This window comes from Sapajus apella, unplaced genomic scaffold (assembly GCF_009761245.1).
Source record: "Sapajus apella isolate SASKATOON/1434 unplaced genomic scaffold, GSC_monkey_1.0 scaffold13, whole genome shotgun sequence".
Taxonomy (NCBI): Eukaryota; Metazoa; Chordata; class Mammalia; order Primates; family Cebidae; genus Sapajus; species Sapajus apella.
This window is the reverse complement of record NW_022436953.1, coordinates 16669231-16684268: the sequence shown is the minus strand read 5'-3', so window position 1 is coordinate 16684268 and position 15038 is coordinate 16669231. Positions and strand designations below refer to the sequence as shown.

General features: G+C 43.8%; 1 non-coding gene across 1 annotated transcript; it reads right to left on the bottom strand.

Annotated features, from left to right (window-relative positions):
- Positions 1-13305: 13305 nt before the first annotated feature.
- On the bottom strand, positions 13306-13369 carry LOC116554246. The gene has a single exon (XR_004270129.1). It is a non-coding gene; the product is annotated as a U7 small nuclear RNA (small nuclear RNA).
- Between the last annotated feature and the right edge of the window lie 1669 nt (positions 13370-15038).

Below are 15038 nucleotides of genomic sequence, written 5' to 3'. Positions count from 1 at the left end.
ATCTGAACAAAGAAACAAAATGTGTTTCTAGTTAAATACCTCATTGTCTTTGGGAGAAACGGGAGGGATATGGAAATTTTTCATCAAGCAAAGCACAGGGCCCTTTGGCCACATTTCAGCTTGCAACAAGGAAGACTTTCCTAACTAGGGAGAACTGTGTGAAGGCCTTCAAGCTGAGTTGGCACAGAGAGTATGAGACATGTCATTAAATGTGGATTGAACTAGATGACCTTTCGGATTCCCTCCAATCCCGAGACCCATTTAGGATAAAACACGCTGGCATATTCAAAAGCAAGAACATACACAATCACTGCTTTGTTTGGAGAATGTCATAGGCAAACTGTAAGATGGCCTCCAATAATCCCAGCCTCCTGGTATTCACACCTTTGTGTAAATCTCTCTTCTTAAGTGTGGACTGAATTTACTGACTTGTCCCTAGCAAATAGAATAGAGCAGAAGCGATGAGATGTCACTCTCAAAATGCAGTTATAAAAGGACCATGGCACCTGTCTTGGGTGCTCTATGTCACTGCAAAGCTAGCCCTAAGAAAAGCCAGCTGCCAGGTTATCAGGGGCCCTATGGAGAGATCCACATGGCTAAAACTGAAAGAGGCTTCTGTCTGATATCCAACAAGAAAATGAGGCACTTGATCCAATGGCCATGAGAAACTGAATCCAGTCGACAACTCCATGAGTGAGCTCAGAAGCAGATCCTCCCCAGTCAGGCCTTCAGATGAGAGCGCAGCCCTGGCTGCCACTTTGTCTCCAACTTCATAGGAGGCCATAATCCCAGACTCCTGACCCACAGAAATTGTGAGATAATATATGTTTGCTCTTTTAAGCTACTGAGTTTTTAGATGATTTGCTATACAGGACTAGGTAACTAATGCAGGTGTCTTTTCACTTGTACCTCACACCCAGAACCTGTGCTTCTGGTCAGTAGCCTATATTTTTCACAAGGAATTCTAAAATTTAAATCTCTTGGAGTCCCATTTTATGACAGTCATATTTCTTTGAATTCTGGGCCTCTCCCTACTTTTGAATCTTAACTGGCGAGAAGTAGGAGGAGGGTGGTACAGGGTCTGCCTTAACCTTCAGGGATGTATACTTATCTTGACTCAATGATCCTCATTCAGAAAACTAACAATCTACTAACATTTTCCCACTGCATCTTCTCTGGCCACATAGACACAACTGTTAAAAGCACCAACCAGCCCACTACCTGAAATTAACCATGATTCTGGGATGGAATTAACAAGGCAGGTTATGTCCATGCTTTGGCCATGGTTTTGGTGTTTCCATTCAGTGGTACTGTGTTTCTACTGACAACCTGATGCTCATTCAAGCATTTGGCCATAATAATATTGCAGTTCCCCAACACCCTCTCAGGCTAGGCTTCATAATACTCCTTCCCTTACCTCTTCAGATTACCTGCTACTTGTTCTTTGTCTTTCATCTTAGGTACCACTTCCTTTGTGATGTGCTTCTTGGCCACTTAAACCAACTTGTTGTTAGGTGCTCATTATACATTCTCCAACAATTCCTTGTACTTCCCCAATCACGGCACTTCTCACTTTTTTTTTTTTTTTTTTTTTTTGAGACGGAGTCTTGCTCTATTGCCAGGCTGGAGTGCAGTCGTGGGATCCCAGCTCACTGCAATTTCCGTTTTCCGGTTTCAAGCAATTTTCCTGCCTCAGCCTCCTGAGTAGCTGTGACTACAGGCACACACCACCACACCTGGCTAATTTTTTTTTTTTTGTATTTTTTTGTAGAGATGGGGTTTCACCATATTGGTCAGGATGGTCTTGATCTCTTGACATCATGGTCTGCCCACCTCGGACTATCAAAGTGCTGGGATTACAGGTGTGAGCCACCATGCCCGGCCACTTCTCACATTATTATAACTACCTGGTTATAAACCTTTTTCCCCACCAGACTTAACCTGCAAGACTAGCTATTTTGTCTCTTTTGGTTACTGTTGCATCCTTAAAGCCTAGCAAAATCTCTAGCACTTAACAATTGAATAATAAGTACATAATAAATAAATAAGTGCTTTGTACTCTTCAGGCCAAAAGTTTGCTTCCAGCACTTAAGCATCCTACCCCCAAAACCTCATAGAACAACAACCTGGATTAAAACAATGTAGACAATAAAAGGACGTTGGAATGCAAACGGACAGACATATTTGAAGGAGAGTGGAAGAACAAAATAGCTATCCAGATAACACAAGCTGTGACACACATTTTGGCTGCAATTTCCTGGTGAATTCAGGTGGGGGTGTCCTGTTGGCCTAAATTATCTGGATAAGTCTTCCTTTTGCTTTGGTTCATATACTCTTTTATCTCCTTTACCATGGGGAAGCTGGCAAAGCTTGCTTCTCCCACCAGAGAATGCAGATGAGCTCCCCTGGCACTGGCCTTACTCCTAGTCAGTTTCATCCCTTTTAGTTCCATTTTATTTCCTTTAGTTCCAGTTGGTTCCCTGGGTTAAGGGCTCCAGAACTGTTTCAGAGTTACTTTCTATTTCAACTGATCTTAGGATCAAACCTCAGTAAGCTCTAGCATACGGTATTCACTTTGCATATTATTCCAGCTTTAAGAATGTTGATGCCAAACTTTTTAAATATGATGGAAGAAAAGACTTTAAAATAGTTTCAGAAAAAATTTTATTGATGTCTTAAATCTTCTTGTCTTTTGCAATTTATTTTAAACCACATGACTGTACAAAATAGCTACCAGAAGTCTTGCCATCCCCTAGGCTGTCTCTACAGGAAAAAAAAATCACTTTGAACAAAAATGAGTTAAAAATCCTATGTAAATGACTGCTCGATCCAATCAACAATGGGGATAATAGGGTAGATGCCACTTGATCAATTTACTTTTGCTGTATAGAAAATCACCCCAAAACTTAGTGGCTTAAAACAATTATTTTTTTATTTAGCTCTTAATGCTATGTGCTGGCTGGGCAGTCTTCTGTGCTAAGCTGGCTTAGACAATCTCTGTTGCTGGTCATTCTCATGCCACGGTAGTCAACTGATAGGTGGGCCAGTGGCTGGATGATCTGGAATGGCCTCTCTACATGACTGGTAGGTGACAGGCTATCAGCAGGCAGCTTGCTATCCTCCTCCAGTAGGCTAGTTCAGGCTCATCTGCATACAACTCAGTGTGTTCCAAGCAAGAGAGAGAAAGCTCAAATGGACAAGCAATTTTCAAGTCTCTGCTTGCTTCGCATTTGCTAATGCCCCTTGACTAACCAAGATTTGAGGAAGGAGGACATAGACTCTACGTCTTAATGAGATATCTGCAACATCAAGGGCAAGTAAGTAGATGGAGCAAAGGGAAGTATTGATGCAATTTTTGTACTCTATTATAAATTTTGTGTAATTTTCTGTTATAATTTCCATACAATTTGCCTTGTTCGTTTCTCACAGATACTCTGTGAAAGAGCACTTATTTCCATTTTATGGACAGCAACACTGAGGAACAAAGAAATGAAGTAGAATGCCCATGGTTATACCACTAATAAGTGACAGAGCCAGGATTTGGACTCAATATCACATTACTCCAAAACCTGCATTTCTAATCATTCAATTTTGTCTATAACCCAAGTACTGGCTGGTTGCTAACAGGTTGCTAACCTGAATTCAAACCTTTAAAAAATTTTTTTCATGTATGTAGGCAGCAGCATCAGTCTGTGTTTATCAAATATTTTCAAAATATTTTGCAGAGATTATTTTTATTACCAGTTCAATAAAACCTCAAGCCCCAGATGTGGTTAGTCAGGCTGTCTTCTCCCAAATTTTCAAGCCCTAAGGCACTTTATGGTAATGCAACCTCAACTTTTTCAACTCCTTAGTGACATTCCTTTCCCACTTATAAACAGAAAGAATCTTCTTTTTTGAAACCATGAAATTCTGCTGCAGGTTCCACCCTTGGAAGAGACAACGCTCAGAATCTCTGGGCTCATTCCCACTCCCAGTTCTCCTTTTAAAACTCTGGGGAGCTGGAACCAGAACCAGGGATATTGCCTCTTTGCATAGATAGTAATTGGTCATGTGCCCATCAAGTTTCAGGCAGATTACTAACCACTCCAGAAATGAAACCAGAGCCACAGTGAGCAGTGCCTCAAAGCTGGTCTCTCCCCAGTCCCTGCAAAGGTGGGTTTTCTCCATGTCCTGTTTCTGCCTCTCCTCTCCTCCTGGGGCTCTCCCTTTCTCACTGGTCTCTTTGGCTCCCTCCTTCCATTTCCATTTCTTCGAATCCAAACTTCCTTTCCTCTCCTCCCTATACCGCTCTTTGAGGAATACCATTAGGAATACCACTTCTATTGAAATGAGTTCAAAAGATGCCTTTGGCTGTAATTTGAAGAGACGAAGGAGCCGGAGGTGAATTAAATGCACTCACTGAATCTGGTAATCCTGTTTGTTTTGAGGGAATCAAAATACATTATTTCTTGCTTACATATATTCTAATTCTACTCTGAAGTCTCCTATTAACTAGGAATGAATTCATCTTCATTTAACAGTTTTATGACCCGAATTAGCTAGCTCCGTCCATTGATCTGATTTAAAATGCAACCAAAGGACTGAGTTGCTTTAACAGAAATCCAAGCATAGCCAACAGTGCCTGCCATCACCCAGATTTTTCATACTATGTGCATTTCTCAGTGTGGCTAGCTAAACCTCCTGGTGAAGCTTACCTCTTGAATCACCATTATTCAGCAATAGAAATGATTCAGTAATGAAAACAAGTGCTTGACTTTTTTTCTTTTTAAAAGATTTATTAAAGCTCCTCAGAGGTTGTTTTTATAAAACCCAGTCTTTAGAGTGGCTGACCTTAAAAATGTGTTTATCTAAGCTATATTCCCCAAAATGTTGACCAATATGATAAATAATTTATGTAATGTTTCCTTAAATATTATTTTGTTTGGTTTAAACCCAAAGTAGAAACTTCTCCCCAAAAGGAACACTGTCTCATTTTTGTATACAATGGAAACACTTGGGAACAAATAAAAGAAATACAATCTTTTTTACAAATGTTGGCTTACTAAGTGAGCTGGTTAATCCAGGGGATGCAAAATAAATGTTGTGACATTTGGCTGTTAAATTAGAAGCTGGGAACTTTGGCTGATGGTTATATGCTTATTTTTAGTACTTCCTTATACTGGTAGGAAAATAAATATCCACAAATAAACATAACAAGTGGGGCACAAAGGGATTATCAATAGGAAAATGCCCTTCACCCAAACCACAGAGGAGCAGTCACAGGGACTGCTTTCACACTTAGAAATGTCTTTTTCTAGCGATGCTGGTAAATCCAGAGCTTCACTACATTGGAATTGCCTTCAGGAGAACTTACCAAATGTACTCCCACTTCCTCTGCAGAGCTGTCCCTCCAACCATAGGGGGACTAATCACAGAAGTCCTGCCCCTGGGCCACAGAGGGGGCCCTGAAGGACAAGTCAATCAGCTTCCACTTTGTGAGCCCTGACATAAACTGGCCAATTAGATTCTACTTTGTGAGTCCTGACATAGGCTAGCCAAACAGATTCCACTTTCTAGGACTCTGTGATTGGCCAAAAAGCACACTTGACTCAACCTCAGCCAATGATAATTTGGTGTAAATATATGAAACAGGAGGAGACGGAGCCTACTCTTTGGGTCATAAAGAACTAGAGGTGAATTAAAGGCTGCCCAGGAAGAAGCCTAGCTACAACAGAGGGCACCAGAGAAGCAGAACTGAGTAAGGGTGATGAGTGATTTCTGACAATGCTCTATAAGCCCCGGAGTCCAGCCATGCCCGACCATTAATTCCCCCTTTGGCTTAAGCTGGCTGGAACCAGTGTTGGCATGTCACCTCTAATAACCAAAGAGTCTTGACTAATCCTGGGTATCCAGGATGAGGCACAAGTTGACCTCAGGGGATATTTGTTCATTTTATCTCCCTAGCTTTCTGATAGTAAGTTAGATTTATACCTATCTTAAATCTTACCTTCAGAGCTATATACAGTTCTGTTCATCCCCTTTTCTGATGAAACGTTCTCTATAGGGACAGGAAGTCAGGACACCTCTTCAGAGACTCACAGCAATGGGTATGATTACCACATCCTAGACTAAGCCAGTTCCTTAGAAGCATTCTTGCTGATTTCGGAGCATATCTTTGGATTAAAATTAAATGTGGGTGTGTGCTCAATGACCCAAGAATTCTTACCCTTTAAATGCAATTATGAAACTAGTCTGTGAAGACTCATTTTGGGTTCAGCTGGAGACACATGTGGCACCTTAAAAATCAGGTGCCTGCATTGTACAGAGTACCTTACTTATATTGTCTCACTAAAGCCTCCCCCAGATCTTTTGTGACAGATACCTTTAATATCTCATTTCACAGAAAAGGAAGAAACACTCAGAATGGTTCAGAAATTTACACAGTTAATGAGTTGTGGAGGCTGGAAGAAATTCTGAGTCTATAGCATTCTATCCTTCTTTAAATGCTGACCACTATGCTAAGAAAGTAAAAAAGCAGAGGGGTGGCCATGGGGGCTATCAGTCTACCATGTGAGATTCAAGAAGAGCTATTAAGAACAGCGACCAGTAAGCAAAAAACATCGAACTTGAAATTAGACTGTTCTGAAATTGACATCCTGGTTCTGCCACTGGTTTCCTCTGTGCTCTTAGACACTTTTGTTTATCCCTCTAATTCTCAATTTCTCTGTGTAAAGCAAGGTTAATTATAATATAGTAGAGAGTCCTATTGCTTCTTGGTCCTTTGACTAAGATCAAGTATATAGTAGTTAGTCTCCAAATACAGCTGCCAACAATTCCCCAACCCTGTTCATGAATGCTACTCCCTGCTTTAAGAGGAGTAGTCTACTTATTACCCTCTCCTTAAATGCGGGCTGGCCTCAGGACTGGTTCAGGCCAACAGAATGGGGAGGAAGTAACATTCTCAGACTTCTAAGCCCAGGCCTTAAGCTTCTGCTTCTTCTCCCTTGAAGCCCAAGCATTAAGGAAGTCCAGCCTAGACTAATGAATGACTAGATGCCCTGAGGAAGAATGACCATTTGAACGTTGACGCTTGACCAAACTCTAAATGCAGCCGTATGAAAGACCCTAAGCAAGACTAGCAGAAGAAAACCAGCCCAGCTGAACCCCAGCCAAGCCACAGAATTGTAAAAAACAACAAATATTGTTATTTTAAGCCTTATTCTCTGGGATGATTTGTTATGCAACAATAGATAACTGACTTACCTCAGATTACTGGGAAGATTTAACAGGTTAATGTATTTAAAAGCAAGAACACCTAGAACAAAATTTGCCATTCATGTGTTCAACACATGTTTATTGGGCAAGTACTTTGTGGGCACCACTGTAGGGGCAATTGGGATTGTGAGGGGAGCAAGGCAAAGTCCCCACCCTCTTGGAGCTTACATTGCAAGAAGAGGAATAATAAATAATCAAAAGTAAGTAATACAGTGTCAAATACTGACTACGGCTGAGAACAGTTGCTGTGTAGCAACCCTATATTATTCATATGTGCTGCTAATTATCCATGGTTTATATCCCCTTGGTTCAGGACTTCAGAAATTCAATGAAAGTGAAGCAGGGAGATAAAGGCTGAAAAGGAGAAGAACTATTTTAGACGGTGTGGTCAAAATGGCCCTTTCTGCGTCGGGTATTTGAATAGATACCTGAATGATATGAGGAAGTCAGCCATACCTTCCCCATACACCCATGACTCTTATTCATGCACCTGTTCACATAGTGTATTCTAATTATTTGTTTTTGTCTTATCTTCCCTCATTGACGGACAGCTCTCATAGGCAGACAGAGGCATTTCACATTCAGATCCTCTGTGGTTTGGGCAGTGGTTGATGCCCAGTAGGTGCCTAAGGAACACTGATTGACCATATGAATGCGTGTCATGGGGCCATCCACTACTCAACACAGGGGTTAAAGTCACTGAGCCAAGAAGAAGGCACAAAATGTAGCTTCTACCCTCCTCAGGAGACCCTGCAGAACTCAGGCCAGTTTCCCCCTTCACAGAAAGCTTTATTGGCAGCCCACCTGTTCCATGACCTCCATTCCTCAGCCTGAGGAAGCCTGCCTTGCTTGGGGCCAGTCCTATACCCCTAGGCAGAAACCTCTGTGGCTATCACCAGAAGGCAGGTGTATACCTGCACTTTCCTTGAGCTGCCCAGCCACTGTGGTACAGGCAGCAAGATCTCCAAGGACAGGGGAAAAGCCAGGGGACCTGAGACCTGCCTCCTCCTGCACCCAGCAGCCAGACTGAATGTTCCAAGCAGGACATCATGGGAAGAAAGAATGGTGCAGCAGACGCATTTACTCAGCAGGAGAATCTGCCCTTCCCCTTCCTCCCCTGACTCCACCTCATCTGGCCCACTGGAAACAGAACCCCAGTTAGCCTCATGAAAAACACCACGCCTGATTTCAACGAAGACACCTTGGCTGTGCACAGCCACAGGCCCACAGGGTGTGCTTTCCCCTCTGCTCTTCCCACCAAACCCTCCTTTATTCTCCACCAGACCAGAGGGCAATAGGGCAACTTCATCCTCCTGAGCGGCTCCACATTCCACAAAGGGGCCGTTGCTATTTGCCACTCTGGGAAAGAAAGCCCATCACAGGCCTTCCCCTATGGAGCCCTCTCTCTTTCCCTGCCTCTCCTCCAGCTGCTCCTGGTTCAAGTCGCTGCCTGCCCTGGCTAATAATGCCTTGTCACGCAGTGACAGAATTACGGCCTCACACTGGTTTCACATGTCACAAATAATTGTGCTCATTGCGCATCATATTGAAGTTGTCAGGCCTCTCTTACGCCTGTAATTTGTGTGAGTTGATCATACTTTGGTAAATCAGCAGGTCGCGACCTGTGCCCTTTAGCCCCTGTGGCTGGCTGAGAATGACCTACAAATCTTGTGACAGGGACAACAGAGAGGGTATGAACTGCTCAATTGCTCATGTCTATCAGCTGCCGTGGAGAAAGCCCGTTGCTCTCTGCTTTCACCATCACTTTAAACAGCTAACACGGCACCCTATGTCAGCCCATCTTAATTTCTTCACATCTGGTTTTTTTCCCCCCTAGATTTTTTTTAAGTACTTTTAGATATTTCTAATTTTTTTTCCTTTACCACAAGACATTTTGGTGCCAAACCCAGTGTCTTTCCTCCATGTGTTTTAAATAAAAACCTCCAGCGACTATGATAAAGTGAACAGACCTCACGCTCTCTGTCCAGCCCAGCTGAATAGAGCTCCATGCAATGGTTAAATCTGGCTGGCAGCTTTATGAGCTCCATTGCTAACACTTTATTGGGTAACACGTTCACAAATAGTGTTCCTGAGCCTTTGTTTTCATTAAGGTACAACATGTACCATCAAGTTGCATTTAATGCTCTGCTTCATATTTTATCCACAGTATCGCTGACCGTGGCCTTCAGTATCTAATGCTGGAAAGAGGGTCATGAAGTTCGAGCTGCTTTCATTACCCTGGATCTTCAATAACTGGCTTCTTAAAAAGTCAGTGGAAAAGAAGCAAGATGACCAAGTTCTGTCCAGACTGATGCTCTGTAGAAATGCTGGAGTGAGGTCAAGAATAAAATAGTTTTATGTGGATCTGTCTCCAAGAGAGCTGTTGCAAGTTAGGTGCCCAGAGTGACTAGCCTCCTCCTTGGCTAAGAAAGAGAACATGGCGTCAGTGGCCTCATGATGTTCACTCCGGTGGCTTCCCATTCTTTGTCAAGCTACCTCACTCCTGCAAAGATGCACCCGTGGATGGGTTTGCAATTCTGAAAGCAGACAGCAACATCTGCCTGCCTGTGATGGGATGTCAGGAAGTGAGGATGATGCCACTTGTTGGAGCAACAGCAGGCCTAAGGGCAGTGGGTGAAAGGAGATAAAATGAGCAAGGCTCTCTCTCCACACCATACAGGGCATGCCCATTTAATTTCCAAAAGCATCAGCTGAGGGCTTGTGAACCAGGAATAATTAGCAGCACACAGAAGCAATACACAGTTGTTACAGAAGACACAAACTCATGGTGCTCGACTGTTTGGATCCCTTTCCCCCTTACCTCTTCGGGTTCATAGGCACAGACCCACGGTGATTCTCAGCACTGAAAGCCATACCACTTTTGATGCAACTTACAACAGCCAATCACCAGGTTAGGGCAGGCGTGGGGGAAGAAAATGTGTCTGGGTCGCGACTATAACCCTCCAAAGGCCCAGCTATGAGGCAAGTTCAATGCAGATGTGGGTGGTTATGGACTGCAGGTTTACTTTTCAGGAGTATCTCTTTGCTGAGATACCTTAACGGAGATGTAGGCAGATAGGGGTTCAGATCACAGTACCACCTCTAACTAGCTTGGTGACCTAGGCACTTTACCTTAATTCTCTGTGTCTCAGTTCCTCAACCTGCAAAGTAGTTGGCTCACAGTAGGTGCCGAGTTGATGTTACTTTTTCCTCAGTCTGGGTTTTTGTTTGCAAGCAATGTAGCGTGACAGTTAAGCAGAAAAGGAATAGATGGGGAAGATGGGGGGAGCTTACAGAGTCTGAAGAAAGGCTGGAGAGCTAAGATGAAAAATGAGCTGGAACCAAGGGAGGTTACAGGGCAAAGAACATAGCCAATGCCCGACCTTGGGCACAATCTGGTTACGATTTTGCCCCTGGCACCACCTCTGCTGGCCCTTGGGTTCTACCACTGAACCCCAGGCTTCCTTCTCATTCTTTACATGGCGCTAGAGAAAGAAGGAGTACAGTTTTCAAGTTTTACTCATGACCACTTTAATACAGTGTATATTTTTTGGTTCCTTTTCAACAAAGGTGGTTGGGGGGGTGGAGAATCTGCATTAAAGCAGCCTGATCAGCTAATCCAAAGCCATGCTGTGTATAAGTGACACTGTTTGGAATGAAAACACACGTGCATCTCCAGTTCCTATTAAGTTGCGTCCATAACTAGCTCATGGAATGACTGTGGGAAATTTCAGGGGAAAGAGTGAAACTGTGGCTTCCCTGGGAGCAGTGAAGACCCTGGCTACCAAGTGCAAAGTTATCTTGAACTCCCACCTCTGTCACTGGTGAGACAGAGCTCTAAAGAAGTGCCTTGGATGGCCATGCGTGATGGGACTCAGTCAAACCATGGATAGGAAGAGAACGAAAATCAAATCTGGAAAATTCAGTCACCCCATTATTGAGTGGTTATGTTCTAGGCACTAAGCTAAGTTCTTTTGTGGCATTTTTTTATTTAACTTTCAAAATAAATCAATGAGCTAACTATTATTATCCCCATTTTACAAATGAGGAAATCAAGGCTCCTGAGTTGGAGGGCATGGGGAGTAACATGGACATAACACAAAAGCTGGGCCTTAAGGCTTTGCCTTCAAAGCAGGACGTGCCCACAGATGTCTCTGGGTGGCGGCGGCAAAGAAAAAGGACACGGGAATCCCAGGGCACAATATCGTGGGTACTTAATAAATGCCTGGTGATCTCATAATCTCCAAAACCGGTATTGTTTGGGCTAAGGGATCAAGAGACAAAAAGCTAAGGAATATTTCATGATCTGGAAACTTTCAGTTCCTTTAATATGAAAATGCTCAACATGAAGTATTAAAGATGTAAGGATTCAGAGGTTGCAGGAGGCCAAAGAAGATTAAGAGATTCTTTCCCCCAAAGGAAGTGCATAGTGTATCCATTACAGGGCATGGGGATTTTCCCTCCCCTCCCCTCCCCCGCCCTCTCTGCTTAATAGAGAAAATGCTGAAAACTTTGAAGAAATGCATTCTTTGTTCCTTAAGTTCCATGATTAATTAGGTATAAGCCATGTTTCAAAACGTTTCGTCATTTATTTGTAATTCTCCCCAGAGCGTGTACAGTAACTTGGCTCAGAACACATAGACTACATTGCAAATGCTACTCATATGCTGAAACTTTTTATGTGTCTTTCCCTTCCCTTCTCTGCTTTTCCCTATAGTACTTGAGTGGAAGAACAAAGCTGGATTTCCATCGGAGAGCACATACTGCTTTGAGCAGATTTCTCCAGGCTACGGGGAACCCTCAGAAGGGGGACTGGAAACAGTCAGCAGGCAGCTATGCACCCACAGAGCATGAAGCCTCCCAGGTTCCTGCAGCCCCGGTATCTCTGCATCAGTCAAGCAAAGATGTACATTTGTTTTAAGTCAGTCTTCATCTCTCCAACTCCCTCCACACCCCCTTCCCCAGGAGGAATCCCCAGACATAAGCTAGGGAGCAATACAGTATAGCAGTAAACACGTGGGATCCAACCATGGGCCTCTGACTCCTCTTTTAGATCTTTGTTCTTTTTCTCTCATCTATAAAATGGGGATAAGAATAGCCTCCAAGATCCACTGGGTCTTCGTAGGAACAAATGTGATTTAGCAGAGTGCTTCATTCAGAATATGCTTTCTATGAGTGTTGATATTATTTTTGTTATTTTCGTTTGGCCCAACTCCAAACCCCCAACACTCATGTGCGTGCGCATGTGCACGCGTGCGTACACACACACACACACACACTCTCCGGGGTCAAGTGACTTAGGATAGTGCTTGGAGCAGTGAGTCTGAGTCTGTGGAAGAGAAATTGGATCAGACAAATTTCCAAGTTGAAGCAATCTGTGTTATGCATGCACACACAAAACACACAACACACATGTACACGTGCATACACACGGCCTCAGGGTACAAGATCTCTTGCTGATTCCAAGGCAGAGGCCACCCTTCTTGCCTTCCATCAGACCCCCGACTTGCTGCAGAGACAGCCCCTCCTTTGTAATATCTTTACTTCCATATCTTTGCTTCCCTTCACCTGTCAGAAAGAACACTCCTCCTACAAAGCTCAGATCAAATGCCGCCACCAGTTTGCAGTTCTCACTTTCCTCACTTTAAGGTGGACTGTGTGTGGTCAAGGGTGAGGCCTCATCTCCTAGACTTCATCTGCCTGGGCCTTGAAGGTGCGTTGAATTGAATCACCAGGTGTATCAGTTTCCTGGGGCTGCCGTAACAAAGTACACAAACCCTGTGGTTTAAACACCAGAAACTTAGAGTCTCATGATTCTGGAGTCTAAAAATCCAAGTTCAAGGTGTCAGCAGGGTGGTTCCTTCCAAGGGCTATGAGGGAGAGTCCGTTCCACGCCCCCCTCTTAGCTTCTGGTGGTTTGGTGGTGATCTTTGAGGTTTCTTCATTTGCAGAAGCATCACCTCAATTTTTGCCTTTAGCTTCATATGGCATTTTCCCAGTATGCTCTGTCTCTGTGTCAAAATGTGCCCCCTTTTTGGGGGGTGGTTATGGGATGCACTTCTGGTAAAAACCAGAAAACCTGCTAGACAAATTCAAAAAGAACTTAACACTCATAATTTGTCCTTATTATAAGAATACGATTATTTTAGATGAGGACCCACCCTAATGACCTCATCTGAACTTGATCACCTGCGAGGAAACTATTTCCAAATAAGACCACATTCACAGGTACAGGAGAGGAGGACTTTAACGTTTTTTTCCTCAGGAGAGGCAGGGGACACTGTTGAACCCATGACCAGGAGTGAGTGAGCAACAATTCTGAGTCAGAGCCTGTAGGTTCATTCTGTTTCTTTCTTTTTTTTTTTTTTTTTTTTTTTTTAAGAAATGGGACCTTGCTCTATTGCCCAGGCTACAGTGCAGCAGCATGATCACAGCTCACTGTAGCCCCAAACTCCCAGGCTCAAGCAATTCTCCTGCCTCGCCCTCCCAAGTAGCTGGGATTACAAGCTAATCTTTTTTTTGAGACAGAGTTTCACTCTTGTTGCTCAGGCTATAGTGCAATAGCGCGATCTCGGCTCACTGCAACCTTTGACTCCTGGGTTCAAGCAATTCTCCTACCTCAGCCTCCCGAGTAGCTGGAATTACAGGCATGTGCCACCATGCCTACCTAATTTTTTGTATTTTTAGTAGAGACAGGGTTTCTCCATGTTGATCAGGCTGGTCTCAAACTCCCAACCTCAGGTGATCCGCCCACCTCAGCCTCCCAAAGTGCTGGGATTACAGGCATGAGCCACCGCACCTGGCCTACAGGCTAATTGTTTTTAATTAAAAATTTTTGTAGAGACAGAGGTCTGGCTATGTTGCCCCAGTTGGTCTCAGACTCCTGTCCTCAAGCCATCCTCCTGCCTCAGCCTCCCAAAGTACTGGGACTACAGGTGTGAGCCTCTGCTCCCAGCCTCTGTTTCTAATTCTAGCAGAGCAGAGCACTGAGAATACTGGGAGGGGAACATCCAAGCCTGCCTTTATCATCAAACACAGATAGTCCTAGTCTGGTGGTTCTCAAGCCCTGCCGCCACATTAGCCCGGCCTGTAGATCCTAAAGACAAAATGAGACAAAAGCAAACAACACTGGGGTGAGGAAGACAGGTCAGTGGGACTCAGCCATCACTTTCAGGTGCAGCCGAGAAGGAAACCCACTGTACTAGACTAAACACACAAACAATCCGTGTGGGTTTTCCTGGTCTAGCCCAAGAGGCATTTCTTGTTTAGGGGCTTACACTGTTACTTGGGATGTTTAAACAACTCTTAAAAAATTAAACTGACCTCTTATGTAGAATTCTATAAAGCACATAGAATGTTAAAAATCTCCAGATGGTTGAGATTAAGGAAAAATCATACGCTCTCCTAAACGATGCAGCCGTTCGTCTACTTTTGGTAGCACCAACTCTTGCCCAAATGGAGAAGTGGAGGCGGGGGTTTCAGTCTCTCATGGTCGTAAATGCCTTGAGATCCAAGAGGAAAGTTTTTATAGGCCATGAAGACACCCCTGCTGGCTCGCGGTGGCCAGCAAGTTACTCTAAGCGTATACTCAATGTGCCTTGCTGGTTCAATAATACATGGTATTATTGGTGCCTCATGTTTCAGTTGGAGAGAGAAGCTGGCATATGAGGAATATGCAGACACCTGGAGGGAAATGAGCTATCCATGGGCCCAGGTTTTTTAGCAGAAAAGAGAGCAGGCGCACTGGTAATCATAAACAGCAGGGAACACTTGCATGAGTA